General features: G+C 42.0%; 1 non-coding gene across 1 annotated transcript; it reads left to right on the forward strand.

The window, feature by feature from the left end:
* Positions 1-5,087: 5,087 nt before the first annotated feature.
* On the forward strand, positions 5,088-5,195 carry LOC112798981 (small nucleolar RNA R71). Its single transcript, XR_003200573.1, has one exon. It is a non-coding gene; the product is annotated as a small nucleolar RNA R71 (small nucleolar RNA).
* The last annotated feature ends 9,916 nt before the right edge of the window (positions 5,196-15,111 follow it).

Here is a 15,111-nt window from a genome sequence, read left to right on the forward strand (position 1 = left end):
CTTGGAGTTAAACGCCAGCTTTAGTGCCAGTTTGGGCGTTTAACTCCCATTTGGGTGCCAGTTCCAGCGTTTAACGCTGGGATTTCCTGAGGTGACTTTGAACGCCGGTTTGGGCCATCAAATCTTGGGCAACGTATGGACTATCATATATTGCTGGAAAGCCCAGGATGTCTACTTTCCAAAGCCGTTGAGAGCGCGCCAATTGGGCTTCTGTAGCTCCAGAAAATCCACTTCGAGTGCAGGGAGGTCAGAATCCAACAGCATCTGCAGTCCTTTTTGGTCTCAGAATCAGATTTTTGCTCAGGTCCCTCAATTTCAGCCAGAAATTACCTGAAATCACAGAAAAACACACAAACTCATAGTAAAGTCCAGAAAAGTGAATTTTAACTAAAAACTAATAAAAATATACCAAAAACTAACTATATCATATCAAAAACATACTAAAAACAATGCCAAAAAGTATACAAATTATCCGCTCATCACAACACCAAACTTAAATTGTTGCTTGTCCCCAAGCAACTGAAAATCAAATAAGATAAAAAGAAGAGAATATGCAATGAATTCCAAAAACATCTATGAAGATCAGTATTAATTAGATGAGCGGGGCTTTTAACTTTTTGCCTCTGAACAGTTTTGGCATCTCACTCTCTCCTTTGAAATTCAGAATGATTGGCTTCTTTAGGAACTCAGAATCCAGATAGTGTTAATGATTCTCCTAGTAAAGTATGATGATTCTTGAACACAGCTACTTTATGAGTCTTGGCCGTGGCCCAAAGCACTCTGTCTTCCAGTATTACCACCGGATACATACATGCCACAGACACATAATTGGGTGAACCTTTTCAGATTGTGACTCAGCTTTGCTAAAGTCCCCAATTAGAGGTGTCCAGGGTTCTTAAGCACACTCTTATTTGCCTTGGATCACAACTCTTATTTCTCTATTTCTTTTCGTTTTCTTTCTCTTTTTTTCTTTTTTTTTTTCGATTTTTCTCTTTTTTTTTTTTTTTTGAATAGCTTTTTCTTGCTTCAAGAATCATTTTTATGATTTTTCAGATCCTCAGTAACATGTCTCCTTTTTCATCATTCTTTCAAGAGCCAACATTCATGAACCACAAATTCAAGATACACATGCACTGTTTAAGCATACATTCAGAGAACAAAATTATTGCCACCACATCAAAATAATTAAACTGTTATAAAATTCAAAATTCATGCACTTCTTTTTCTTTTTCAATTAAGCACATTTTTATTCAAGAAAGGTGATGGATTCATAGGACATTCATAACTTTAAGGCATAGACACTAAGACACTAATGATCACAAGACACAAACATGGATAAACATAAGCATAAAATTCGAAAAACAGAAGAATAGATAACAAGGAAATCAAGGAACGGGTCCACCTTAGTGATGGCGGCTCTTCCTTGCTCTTGAAGATCCTATGGAGTGCTTGAGCTCCTCAATGTCTCTTCCTTGTCTTTGTTGCTCCTCCCTCATGATTCTTTGATCTTCTCTAATCTCATGAAGGATGATGGAGTGTTCTTGATGCTCCACCCTTAGTTGTCCCATGTTGGAACTTAACTCTCCTAGGGAGGTGTTTAGTTGCTCCCAATAGTTTTGTGGAGGAAAATTCATCCCTTGAGGAATCTCAGGGATCTCATGATGAGTGGGATCTCTTGTGTACTCCATCCTTTTCTTGGTGATGGGTTTGTCCTCATCAATGGGGATGTCTCCCTCTATGTCAACTCCAACTGAATAACAGAGGTGACAAATGAGATGAGAGAAGGCTAACCTTGCCAAGGTGGAGGTCTTGTCCGCCACTTTATAGAGTTCTTGGGCTATGACCTCATGAACCTCTATTTCTTCTCCAATCATGATGCTATGGATCATGATAGCCCGATCTATGGTAACTTCGGACCGGTTGCTAGTGGGAATGATTGAGCGTTGTATGAACTCTAACCATCCTCTAGCCACGGGCTTGAGGTCATGCCTTCTCAATTGGACCGGCTTTCCCCTTGAATCTTGCTTCCATTGTGCGCCCTCTTCACATATGACTGTGAGGACTTGGTCCAACCTTTGATCAAAGTTGACCCTTCTAGTGTAAGGATGTTCATCTCCTTGCATCATAGGCAAGTTGAACGCTACCCTCACACTCTCCGGACTAAAATCCAAGTATTTCCCCCGAACCATAGTGAGATAATTCTTTGGATTCGGGTTCACACTTTGGTCATGGTTCTTGGTGATCCATGCATTGGCATAGAACTCTTGAACCATCAAGATTCCGACTTGTTGAATGGGGTTGGTAAGAACTTCCCAACCTCTTCTTCGGATCTCATGTCGGATCTCCGGATATTCACCCTTTTTGAGTGAAAAAGGGACCTCGGGGATCACCTTCTTCAAGGCCACAACTTCATAGAAGTGGACTTGATGCACCCTTGAGAGGAATCTATCCATCTCCCATGACTCGGAGGTGGAAGCCTTTGCCTTCCCTTTCCTCTTTCTAGAGGTTTCTCCGGCCTTGGATGCCATAAAGGTTATGGAAAAACGAAAAAGCAACGCTTTTACCACACCAAACTTAAAATGTTTGCTCGTCCTCGAGCAAAAGAAGAAAGAAGAGAGTAGAAGAAGAAGAAATGAGGAAGAGGGAGATGGTGGTGTGTTCGGCCAAAGAGGGGGAAAAGTGGTGTTTAGGTTGTTTAAAAAGGAAGGGTTGAAGAAGGGTATATATAGGAGAGAGGGGGGTAAAGGTTCGGCCATTATGGGTGGGTTTGGGAGGGAAAGTGGTTTGAATTTGAAGGGTGAGGTTGGTGGGGATTTATGAAGGATGGATGTGAGTGGTGAAGAGAAGGGTAGGATTTGATAGGTGAGGGGTTTTTGGGGAAGAGGTGTTGAGGTGATTGGTGAATGGGGGAAGAAGAGAGAGAGTGATGGTAGGGTCCTGTGGGGTCCACAGATCCTGTAGTGTCAAGGAAAAGGCATCCCTGCACCAAATGGCATCAAAATCCACGTTTTGAGCCATTTCTGGCGTTAAACGCCGGGCTGGTGCCCATTCCTGGCGTTTAACGCCAGGTTCTTGCCCTTTCCTGGCGTTTAACGCCAGTCTGGTGCCCCTTTCTGGCGTTAAACGCCCAGAATGGTGCCAGACTGGGCGTTAAACGCCCAACTGCTAGGCTTACTGGCGTTTGAACGCCAGCAGCATCTTCCTCCAGGGTGTGCTGTTTTTCTTCCTATTTTTCATTCTGTTTTTGCTTTTTTCATTATTTTTGTGACTTCTTATGATCATCAACCTACAAAAAAGATAAAATAACAAAAGAAAATAATTAATTATAAAACATTGGGTTGCCTCCCAACAAGCGCTTCTTTAGTGTCACTAGCTTGACAGAGGACTCTCATGGAGCCTCATAAATGCTCAGAACCGTGTTGGAACCTCCCAACACCAAACTTAGAGTTTGAATGTGGGGGTTCAACACCAAACTTAGAGTTTGGTTGTGGCCTCCCAACACCAAACTTAGAGTTTGACTGTAGGGGCTCTGTTTGGCTCTGTTTTGAGAGAAGCTCTTCATGCTTCCTCTCCATGATGACAGAGGGATATCCTTGGGCCTTAAACACCAAGGATTCTTCATTCACTTGAATGATCAACTCTCCTCTATCAACATCAATCACAGCCTTTGCTGTGGCCAGGAAGGGTCTGCCAAGGATGATGGATTCATCCATGCACTTCCCAGTCTCTAGGACTATGAAATCAGCAGGGATGTAATGGTCTTCAATTTTAACAAGAACATCCTCTACAAGTCCATAGGCTTGTTTTCTTGAGTTGTCTGCCATCTCTAGTGAGATTTTTGCAGCTTGCACCTCTGAAATTCCTAACTTCTCCATTACAGAGAAGGGCATGAGGTTTACACTTGACCCTAAGTCACACAAGGCCTTTTTGAAGGTCATGGTGCCTATGGTACAAGGTATAGAAAACTTCCCAGGATCTTGCCTCTTTTGAGGTAGTTTCTGCCTAGACAAGTCATTCAGTTCTTTGGTGAGCAAAGGGGATTCATCCTCCCAAGTCTCATTTCCAAATAACTTGTCATTTAGCTTCATGATTGCTCCAAGGTATTTAGCAACTTGCTCTTCAGTGACATACTCATCCTCTTCAGAGGAAAAATACTCATCAGAGCTCATGAATGGCAGGAGTAAGTCCAATGGAATCTCTATGGTCTCAGTTTGAGCCTCAGATTCCCAAGGTTCCTCATTGGGGAACTCATTGGAGGTCAGTGGACGTTCAGTGAGGTCTTCCTCAGTGGCGTTCACTGCCTCTTCTTCCTCCCAGAATTCGGCCATGTTAATGGCTTTGCACTCTCCTTTTGGATTTTCTTCTGTATTGCTTGGAAGAGTACTTGGAGGGAGTTCAGTAATTTTCTTGCTCAGCTGACCCACTTGTCCTTCCAGATTTCTGATGGAGGACCTAGTTTCAGTCATGAAACTTTGAGTGGTTTTGATCAGATCAGAGACCATAGTTGCTAAGTCAGAGGTATTCTGCTTAGAACTCTCTGTCTGTTGCTGAGAAGATGATGGAAAAGGCTTGCTATTGCTAAACCTGTTCCTTCCACCATTATTATTGTTGAAACCTTGTTGAGGTCTCTGTGGATCCTTCCATGAAAGATTTGGATGATTCCTCCATGAAGGATTGTAGGTGTTTCCATAGGGTTCTCCCATGTAATTCACCTCTTCTATTGAAGGGTTCTCAGGATCATAAGCTTCTTCTTCAGATGAAGCTTCCTTAGTACTGCTTGGTGCATTTTGCATTCCAGACAGACTTTGAGAAATCATATTGACTTGTTGAGTCAATATTTTATTCTGAGCCAAAATGGCATTCAGAGTGTCAATCTCAAGAACTCCTTTCTTCTGACTAGTCCCATTGTTCACAGGATTTCCTTCAGAAGTGTACATGAATTGGTTATTTGCAACCATTTCAATCAGTTCTTGAGCTTTAGTAGGCGTCTTCTTCAGATGAAGAGATCCTCCAGAAGAGCTATCCAAGGACATCTTGGACAGTTCAGAGAGACCATCATAGAAAATACCTATGATGCTCCATTCAGAAAGCATATCAGTGGGACACTTTCTGATCAATTGTTTGTATCTTTCCCAAGCTTCATAGAGGGATTCTCCTTCCTTCTGTCTGAAGGTTTGGACTTCCACTCTAAGCTTACTCAATTTTTGAGGTGGAAAGAACTTTGCCAAGAAGGCATTGACTAGCTTTTCCCAAGAGTCCAGGCTTTCTTTAGGTTGAGAATCCAACCATGTTCTAGCTCTGTCTCTTACAGCAAAAGGGAATAGCATCAGTCTGTAGACCTCAGGGTCAACCCCATTAGTCTTGACTGTGTCACAGATTTGCAAGAACTCAGCTAAAAACTGATGAGGATCTTCCATTGGAAGTCCATGGAACTTGCAATTCTGTTGCATTAGAGAAACTAATTGAGGCTTAAGCTCAAACTTGTTTGCTCCAATGGGAGGGATAGAGATGCTTCTCCCATAGAAGTCGGGAGTAGGTGCAGTAAAGTCACCCAGCACCTTCCTTGCATTGTTGGTATTGTTGTTGTTTTCGGCTGCCATGTGTTCTTCTTCCTTGAAGAATTCGGTCAGGTGCTCTAAAGAGAGTTGTGCTTTGGCTTCTCTTAGCTTTCTCTTCAAGGTCCTTTCAGGTTCAGGATCAGCCTCAACAAGAATGCCTTTGTCCTTGCTCCTGCTCATAAGATAGAGAGGAGAACAAGAAAATGTGGAATCCTCTATGTCACAGTATAGAGATTCCTTTAGGTGTCAGAGGAAAAGAAGAGTAGAAGACAGAAGTGGAAAATTCGAACTTAACAAAGAAGATAGAGTTCGAATTTTGCCTTAAGGGATAGTGTTAGTCCATAAATTGAAGGATGTGAGAAGGAGGGAAGTGATTTTCGAAAATTAAGTGGGAAATTTGAAAACATTTTTGAAAAACATCACTTAATTTTCGAAAATGAAAATGGAAAAGAAATCAAGTGATTTTTGAAAAAGATTTTGAAATTAGAAATCAAAAAGATTTGATTGAAAGCTTATTTTGAAAAAAAAATATGATTAAAAAGATATGATTTGAAAACAATTTTAAAAAGATTTGATTTGAAAATTAAAAACTTGACTAACAAGAAAAGATATGATTCAATCATTAAACCTTTCTCAACAGAAAAGGCAACATACTTGAAATGTTGAATCAAATCATTAATTGATAGTAAGTATCTTTGAAAAAGGAAAGGAGTTAATTTTGAAAAAGATTTGATTGAAAATTGATTTGAAAAAGATTTGATTTTGAAAAGATTTTGAAAACTTAGAAAAAATCTGATTTGAAAACAAAATCTTCCTCCCCTAGCCATCCTGGCGTTAAACGCCCAGAATGGTATACATTCTGGCGTTTAACGCCCAAAATGCTACCCTTTTGGGCGTTAAACGCCCAACCAGGTACCCTGGCTGGCGTTTAAACGCCAGTCTGTCCTTCTTCACTGGGCGTTTTGAACGCCCAGCTTTTTCTGTGCAATTCCTCTGCTGTATGTTCTGAATCTTCAATTCTCTGTATTATTGACTTGAAAAGACACAAATTAAAAATATTTTTGGATTTTTAATAATAAGGACAAACCAAAATGCAACAAGAATCAAATGACAATGCATGCAAGACACCAAACTTAGCAGTTTGTATACTACTGACACTAACAAAACGAAAATGCATATGAGACACACAAAACACTCAAGTCAATAGAATTCAAAGATCAGAACAAGGAAATCATCAAGAACAACTTGAAGATCAATGAGGACACATGCATGAATGCAATAAGAATAGAAACATGCAATTGACACTAAACTTAAGATGAGACTCTAGACTCAAAAAAGAAATATTTTTGGATTTTATGATTTTATAATTTTTTTTTGGATTTTTCGAAAATTATGTAGAAAAAGAAAATAAAGGTATCAAAGTTCTTAATGAGAATTCCAGGAATCATGCAATGTTAGTCTAAAGCTTTAGTCTAAAGAAATTAGACATGGCCGGCCAAGCTTCAGCAGGACATTGCATTCAAGAGCTAAATTGATGAAGATCAATCAGCTTTGGTGATGATAAGAACATCACCTTGAAACACTAGAATTCATTCTTAAGAGCTCTGAGAAAAAAAATACCTAATCTAAGCAACAAGATGAACCGTCAGTTGTCCAGCCTAAACAATCCCCGGCAACGGCGCCAAAAACTTGGTGCGCGAAATTGTGAACTATACTTTTTCACAACTCTCATAATCCCCGGTAATGGCTCCAAGAACTTGGTGGCTCAATACCATGGCATTACACAACTTCGCACAACTAACCAGCAAGTGCACTGGGTCGTCCAAGTAATAAACCTTACGCGAGTAAGGGTCGATCCCACGGAGATTGTTAGTATTGAAGCAAGCTATGGTCATCTTGTAAATCTTAGTCAGGCAAACTCAAATGTATATGGTGATGAACGAAAATAACATAAAAGATAAAGATAGTGATACTTATGTAATTCATTGGTAGGAACTTCAGATAAGCGTATGAAGATGCCTTCCCTTCCGTCTCTCTGCTTTCCTACTGTCTTCATCCAATCCTTCTTACTCCTTTCCATGGCAAGCTCGTGTAGGGTCTCACTGTTGTCAGCAGCTACCTCCCATCCTCGCAGTGAAAGCTAATGCACACACTCTGTCACAGTGCTGCCAATCACCGGTGTGGTTCCCTCCCCTACTGGAATAGAATCCAGTGATTCTTTTGCGTCTGTCACTAACGCCCAGTAAGTTACAGGTTTGAAGCACGTCACAGTCATTCAGTCATTGAATCCTACTCAGAATACCACAGACAAGGTTTAGACCTTCCGGATTCTCTTGAATGCCACCATCAGGTCCTGCCTATACCACGAAGATTCCGATTAAAGAATCCAAGAGATATTCACTAAGCCTCAAATGCTTGTAGAACAAGAGTGGTTGTCAGTCACTTTGTTCATGGGTGAGAATAGTGATGGGCGTCAATCATCACCTTCATCAAGTTGAAGAACAAGTGATATCTTGGAACAAGAACAAGAGGAATTGAATGGAAGAACAATAGTAATTGCATTAATACTCGAGGTACAGCAGAGCTCCACACCTTAATCTATGGTGTGTAGAAACTCCACCGTTGAAAATACATAAGCATAAGGTCTAGGCATGGCCGAATGGCCAGCCTCCCAATGATCTAAGATCTAAAGTAATCAAAAGATATAAAGATCCAAAGACTCAAAGATTCAAAGATTCAAAGGTCCTACTTATAGAAAACTAGTAACCTAAGGTGTACAGAAATGCGTAAATGACATAAAAATCCACTTCCGGGCCCACTTGGTGTGTGCTTGGGCTGAGCAATGAAGCAAATTTCGTGCAGAGACTCTTCTTGGAGTTAAACGCCAGCTTTAGTGCCAGTTTGGGCGTTTAACTCCCATTTGGGTGCCAGTTCCAGCGTTTAACGCTGGGATTTCCTGAGGTGACTTTGAACGCCGGTTTGGGCCATCAAATCTTGGGCAAAGTATGGACTATCATATATTGCTGGAAAGCCCAGGATGTCTACTTTCCAAAGCCGTTGAGAGCGCGCCAATTGGGCTTCTGTAGCTCCAGAAAATCCACTTCGAGTGCAGGGAGGTCAGAATCCAACAGCATCTGCAGTCCTTTTTGGTCTCAGAATCAGATTTTTGCTCAGGTCCCTCAATTTCAGCCAGAAATTACCTGAAATCACAGAAAAACACACAAACTCATAGTAAAGTCCAGAAAAGTGAATTTTAACTAAAAACTAATAAAAATATACCAAAAACTAACTATATCATATCAAAAACATACTAAAAACAATGCCAAAAAGTATACAAATTATCCGCTCATCAATGGAAGACTCCAGAGCGATATCTTTAGCTCAGTGGGACCAATGGAGATTAGGACTTTCTCCGAATTGGTGAACAAGTGTAGGGTTGCTGAAGAGTGTGTGAAAAGGGCAACCGCTGAGAAAGGGAGTCACAAAGGATCATTCCCACAGAATTGAGGGAAGCGCTTTGCACCTAGAGGTCCGTCTTTCAAGAGGGGAAGCTCTTTCAGGAGGCCCAACAACAATAACTCCCAAGGAAAGAAGTTTGGGAAGCAGCCTCAGAATGATCAAGCTTGTACTAGGTATGGAAGTCACCATCCGGGAGCACCATGCAAGGCCGGATGGGGTTTGTGCTACAATTGTGGAAAGGCGGGGCATAAAGTCGCAAATTGTCCGGAGAAGCAGAAACAATGTGCTAGAAAGGCACAACAGACTGGTCGGGTGTTCACCACCTCAGCTATAGGTGCCGAGGGATCCAAGACACTCATTAGAGGTAACTGTGAAATGGCTGGTCAAACTTTAAATGCTTTATTTGATTCGGGAGCATCGCATTCGTTCATTGCATTTGAGAAAGCCCATGAGTTAGGATTGAAGATCGTAACCTTAGGTTATGATCTAAGAGTGTACAATGCTACCCATGAAGCCACGGTAACTAGGCTAGGATGCCCGAAAGTTTCCTTTAGGTTCAAGCAGCGTGATCTTGTTCATAATTTAGTCTGCTTGCCGATGATCGGTCTTGATCTTATCTTGGAATTGGACTGGTTATCTAAGAACCATGTCCTGCTTGATTGTTTTACAAAGTCGGTGTACTTTATGCCGAAAGATACAAAAGGGCCGGTCGTGGTAAATAATTATTACTTGAATTCGATGATGGTGAACTATTCTGGAATCGAATGTCAGGGTATCCTGTTGTTAACCGTGGGTGTTTCGGGTGATGATCAAAGGTTGGAGCAGATTCCGGTTGTCTGTGAGTTTCCGGAAGTGTTTCCCGATGATATTGATGAGTTTTCACCTAACCGAGAGGTTGAGTTTGCTATTGAGTTGGTGCCCGGGGCGGGACCAATCTCAAGCGCTCCTTATAGGATGTCACCGTTAGAGATGAACGAGCTAAAGTCTCAGTTAGAGGATTTGTTGGGAAAGAATTTTATACGACCAAGTGTCTCTCTGTGGGGTGCGCCAGTGCTACTGGTAAAGAAGAAAGATGGGAGTATACGGCTCTGTGTGGATTACAGGCAACTGAACAAGGTCACAATAAAGAATAAGTACCCATTGCCGAGAATTGATGATCTCATGGATCAGTTGCAAGGAGCTGGGGTTTTCTCTAAGATCGATTTGCGATCCGGCTATCACCAGATAAGGGTGAGGGGTGAGGATATCCCTAAGACCGCTTTCAGGACTCGTTATGGTTATTACGAGTACACTGTAATGTCCTTTGGGTTGACGAATGCTCCTGCGGTATTCATGGATTACATGAATAGAGTCTTCCGTCTGTTTCTGGATGAATTCGTTGTTGTCTTCATTGATGACATACTGATTTATTCCAAGACTGAGGAAGAGCATGAGGAACACTTGAGAACCGTATTACAGATTCTAAAGGAGAAGAAACTCTATGCAAAACTGTCTGAGTGTGAGTTTTGGAAGAGTGAGGTGAAGTTTTTGGGTCACGTGGTGAGTAAGAAGGGAATAGCCGTAGATCCAACTAAGGTAGAGGCTGTGATGGATTAGAAGCAACCAACCACCGTAACGGAGATAAGGAGTTTTCTGGGCTTAGCTGGCTATTACCGAAGGTTTATCAAGGGCTTTTCACAGATAGCTTTGCCAATGACAAAGTTAACCCGCAAAGACACTCCGTTTGTTTGGACTCCTGAGTGCGAGGAGAGCTTTCAGGCATTGAAGAAAAAGTTGACTACTGCACCTGTGTTAGTGTTACCCGAGCCGAACAAACCTTTTGAGGTGTATTGTGATGCCTCATTGAAGGGTCTAGGGTGCGTGCTGATGCAGCATCATAATGTGGTGGCATATGCCTCACGACAGTTGAGACCGCATGAAGTTAATTATCCTACGCACGATTTGGAACTCGCTGCAGTTGTGTTTGCCTTGAAGGTGTGGAGGCATTACCTCTATGGGGTTAAGTTCCAAGTTTTCTCTGATCATAAGAGCTTGAAATATCTCTTTGATCAGAAAGAGCTTAATATGAGGCAGAGGAGGTGGATGGAATTGTTGAAGGACTACGACCTTGAGTTGCATTACCATCCGGGAAAGGCGAACGTAGTGGCGGATGCGTTAAGTTGAAAGTCATTATATGCGGCTTGGATGATGCTTCAAGAGGAGAAGTTGCTCAAGGGATTCAAGAGTCTGAAAATTGGGGCTCAAGAAGTATCCGGAACTTTGTGTTTGAGCCGATTAGAAATCTCAAGTGACTTTAAGTCCGAACTCCTAAAGGCTCATCAAAACGATGAAGCATTATGGAAGGTGTTACCGGCTATTGAGCAAGGGAAACAGTGGAGAGTGTCGGAAGAAAAAGATGGGTTATGGAGGTTCAACGGTAGGATCATTGTGCCGGATGTTGGCACTTTGAGGCAAGATATCTTAAAGGAGGCACACAAAAGCGGATTCTCCATTCACCCGGGATGTACTAAGATGTACCATGATTTAAAGGCAATGTTTTGGTGGCCGGGTATGAAGAATGATGTGGCGGAATATGTTTCAAAGTGCTTAACTTGTCAAAAGGTAAAGATTGAACATCAAAGACCTTCCGGGATGTTGCAACCTTTAGAGATTCCACAATGGAAGTGGGAAAGTATTGCAATGGACTTTGTGTCGGGATTGCCAAGGACTAGGGCTGGTTTTGATGCTATCTGGGTGATTGTGGACCGACTGACGAAGTCAGCTCACTTTTTACCCATTCGTATGACTTACACCCTTGAGGAGCTAGCACGGTTATACATAAAGGAGATTGTGAGACTTCATGGTGTACCTGCTACTATAATCTCTGATAGAGATCCTCGTTTCACTTCAAGGTTTTGGGGTGCATTTCAGAAAGCTTTTGGAACCCAATTAAGCTTGAGCACAGCTTACCATCCTCAAACAGATGGTCAATCTGAGAGGACAATCCAAACACTAGAGGATATGTTGAGAGCTTGTGTTTTGGACCAACCGGCAAGTTGGGATCGGTATATGCCATTAGTGGAGTTTGCATACAATAATAGTTATCATGCGAGCATCGGAATGGCTCCATATGAGGCCTTGTATGGGAGTAAATGTCAATCTCTGCTATGTTGGTATGAAGCTGGGGAGAAAGGCTTGTTGGGGCCGGAAATGATAGCTGAGACCACTGAACAAGTCAAGAAAATCCGTGATAGGACGCTTACGGCGCAGCGTCGTCAAAAGAGTTACGCCGATCAGAGGCGAAAGCCCTTAGAATTTGAGGAAGGAGACCATGTTTTCCTTAAGGTTACTCCGACCACGAGAGTAGGTAGGGCGATTAAAACAAAGAGGTTGAATCCTCGATACATTGGTCCATTTCAGATCCTAGAGAGGATTGGACCGGTGGCGTATCGGATGGCTCTACCACCTCATCTTTCGAACCTGCACGACGTGTTTCACGTGTCGCAGCTTCGGAAGTACACTCCTGATGCTAGCCATGTGTTAGAACCTGAGTCGATTCAGTTAAGGGAAGATTTGACGCTTCTAGTGGCTCCGGTCAGAATTGATGATACTAGTATCAAATGGTCGCGTGGAAAAGAGGTTTCATTAGTCAAAGTGGCATGGAGTCGAGGCGGTGTTGAGGAACACACTTGGGAACTTGAGTCGGAGATGCGAACAGATTATCCGCACTTATTCTCAGGTAATTGCATTTGAATTTTGTGGGCAAAATTCCCAATTAGGTGGGTAGAATGTAAAATTCGGTTAATTAACGGCTAATTAACCTATAAATGAGAATGTATTCTAGAAAGCCCAAAATGTGATTTTTGTGGCTAAATATGATAGAGGAGATTGAGACGAGAATTTTGGTACCAATTTTATAGAATTCAGACCAAGATTGGACCGAACGGGCCAAACCGGGCCAACCGGACCCCAAGTGGGCCCTTGGCCCAACATAAGTAAACCAAAACCCTAGTTTTCAGCACTCTCTCTCCTCATTAGACACACACACACACGCTGAAAAGGAGAAGAATGGGGGAAGAACACTCTCTCAAACTTCTATCTCTCACTTGATCTTCAAACCACCATAACTTTTGATCTAGAGCTCCGATTGCCGCACCGTTTATGGCCACGTGTTCACCGCAGAGAGCTCTACAAAACCCATACAATCAATCATGAGGTAAGCCATGTTTTGTTCTTCGAATTTCTAGCCTTGTTTTCGAGTTTCATGAGCAAAAATGTTAAGATTTTGGGCTCTTTGATGTTATAGGACCCAACTCTCTTGAAGGAGAAGGTTAATCTTGTCTCCTTGGACCTTGGGTGTGGTAAGATTCTCAACCCTAGTGTAATTTTTTGTTCTATGATGTTTGGGTTTTGAGATGTTGTGTATGGGTGTGATGATTGTGGCTTAGGTTGTGTATATGTGAATATTGGAGCTTGATTGGGGATATTGAAAAGCTTGGAAAGGGTTTGGTGGTGAAAAATCTGTTCTTGGAGGTATTGAGGCCTTGAGAGCTTGAGGAAAAGTGGTTTGGAAGTGCTCCGGTTGAGCTTAGGAAATCGGCTAAGGTATGGTTTCGGTTTCCCGTATATAATATGTAATGTGGTAGGAAATACATAGGCTAGAGGCCCTAAGATAGGCATTGAATGGTTGATGTTGTTGAATGATTGAGATATATGATGTGGTCATATATGTGATGATGATTATTGATGCCTTGGTGGTATGATGTATGAGAAATATGCATGTTGTGATATATGCTTGATGATTGGTTATGGTTGAATTGTGGGTTGAACCAAGTTGATGGTGAGTATGATATTGATTGTGTACAATAATGATTTATTAGAAATTGGTGTTGTTGAGAATTGGCATGAGAAAGAGTATATGATATGTCAATGTGTTTGGGTTTGAACCACTTGGGTGAAGTAGGTCAGAATGATGGGATAGTGATTTTGGTAAATTGAGATAATGTGTCAATGTGTGAGTTGAGGAGGCTTGATGTTGAATTTGATATATTTTGATTGATTTCAAAGAAAAGGGATGAAATTGGCATGTTTTGAATGATTTTGAAAAGAGTTGAAAATGACTTGTTTTGAAAATGGCACTTTGTGGTTTGTATGAAAAACATGGTTTTTGGGCATGCTATGACGGGACATAACTTGGAATACGGATCTTTGTTTTGTGCCAAATCTGTTTAGAAATGAAATTGGATCTGGGATGTCCATGCCATTTGAAGAACGGGTGAAAAACGATTTAAAATGAGGAAGTTATGTCCGTCGGAAGATTGAGGGTTGGATTTGTGAATTCTGCAGTTTTTAACTTAGAAATTTTTAGCAGAATGACCCCCCGCGCGTAAGCGCACTTGGCGCGTACGCGCCGTTCTTCTTGAAAACGCCATCTACGCGTGTGCGTGATGTGCGCGGGCGCGCCGATGTGCTGCACCCAATGCCCAACCATTTTTCCAGAGAATTATGCCAGAACAGTGCCAGTTTTGTGCCTGGGGCACGAGATTACCCACGCGTACGCGTGGCTGACGCGTGCGCGTTGTTTGGCTATTTTTCAATCCACGCGTTGGCATGCATGACGCTTACGCGTCGAGGAGTTTTTGAGGCCATCCACGCGTGCGCGTGGAGTGCGCGTACGCGTGGCCTTGTTTTCATCCCGAAGTTGATTTTTGAGTTTTAAAAGCCAAATCTCATACTTCTAAGCCTCCGATCTCACCACTTATGTCTTAAATCATTATGATATGCCTAGCAATTAGAAAAGGAGCTAGGGGATGTGGTAACTTGCGAGTGAAGCAAGGGAAAAATGAATGATCAATGAGGATCAAGCATGATTATGTAAGATGCGGAGGATGGTGGTGGAAGTGCTTGTTATGCCATGGGCCGAAAGGTCGTAATTGTTAATGAAATGGCTGGTTATGGATTTAACCGTGAGTCAGATGGCTGGTTATGGATTCAACCGTGAGCCGGATGGCTGGATTATTGCCGTGTTACGGCGGAGCCATGATTATGACTAAGAATAAATGCATATATATGCTGTTGAATGAATTGTGAATGTTGCACTTCCATTATCAGAGAT

This window comes from Arachis hypogaea, chromosome 4 (genome assembly GCF_003086295.3).
Source record: "Arachis hypogaea cultivar Tifrunner chromosome 4, arahy.Tifrunner.gnm2.J5K5, whole genome shotgun sequence".
NCBI lineage: Eukaryota > Viridiplantae > Streptophyta > Magnoliopsida > Fabales > Fabaceae > Arachis > Arachis hypogaea.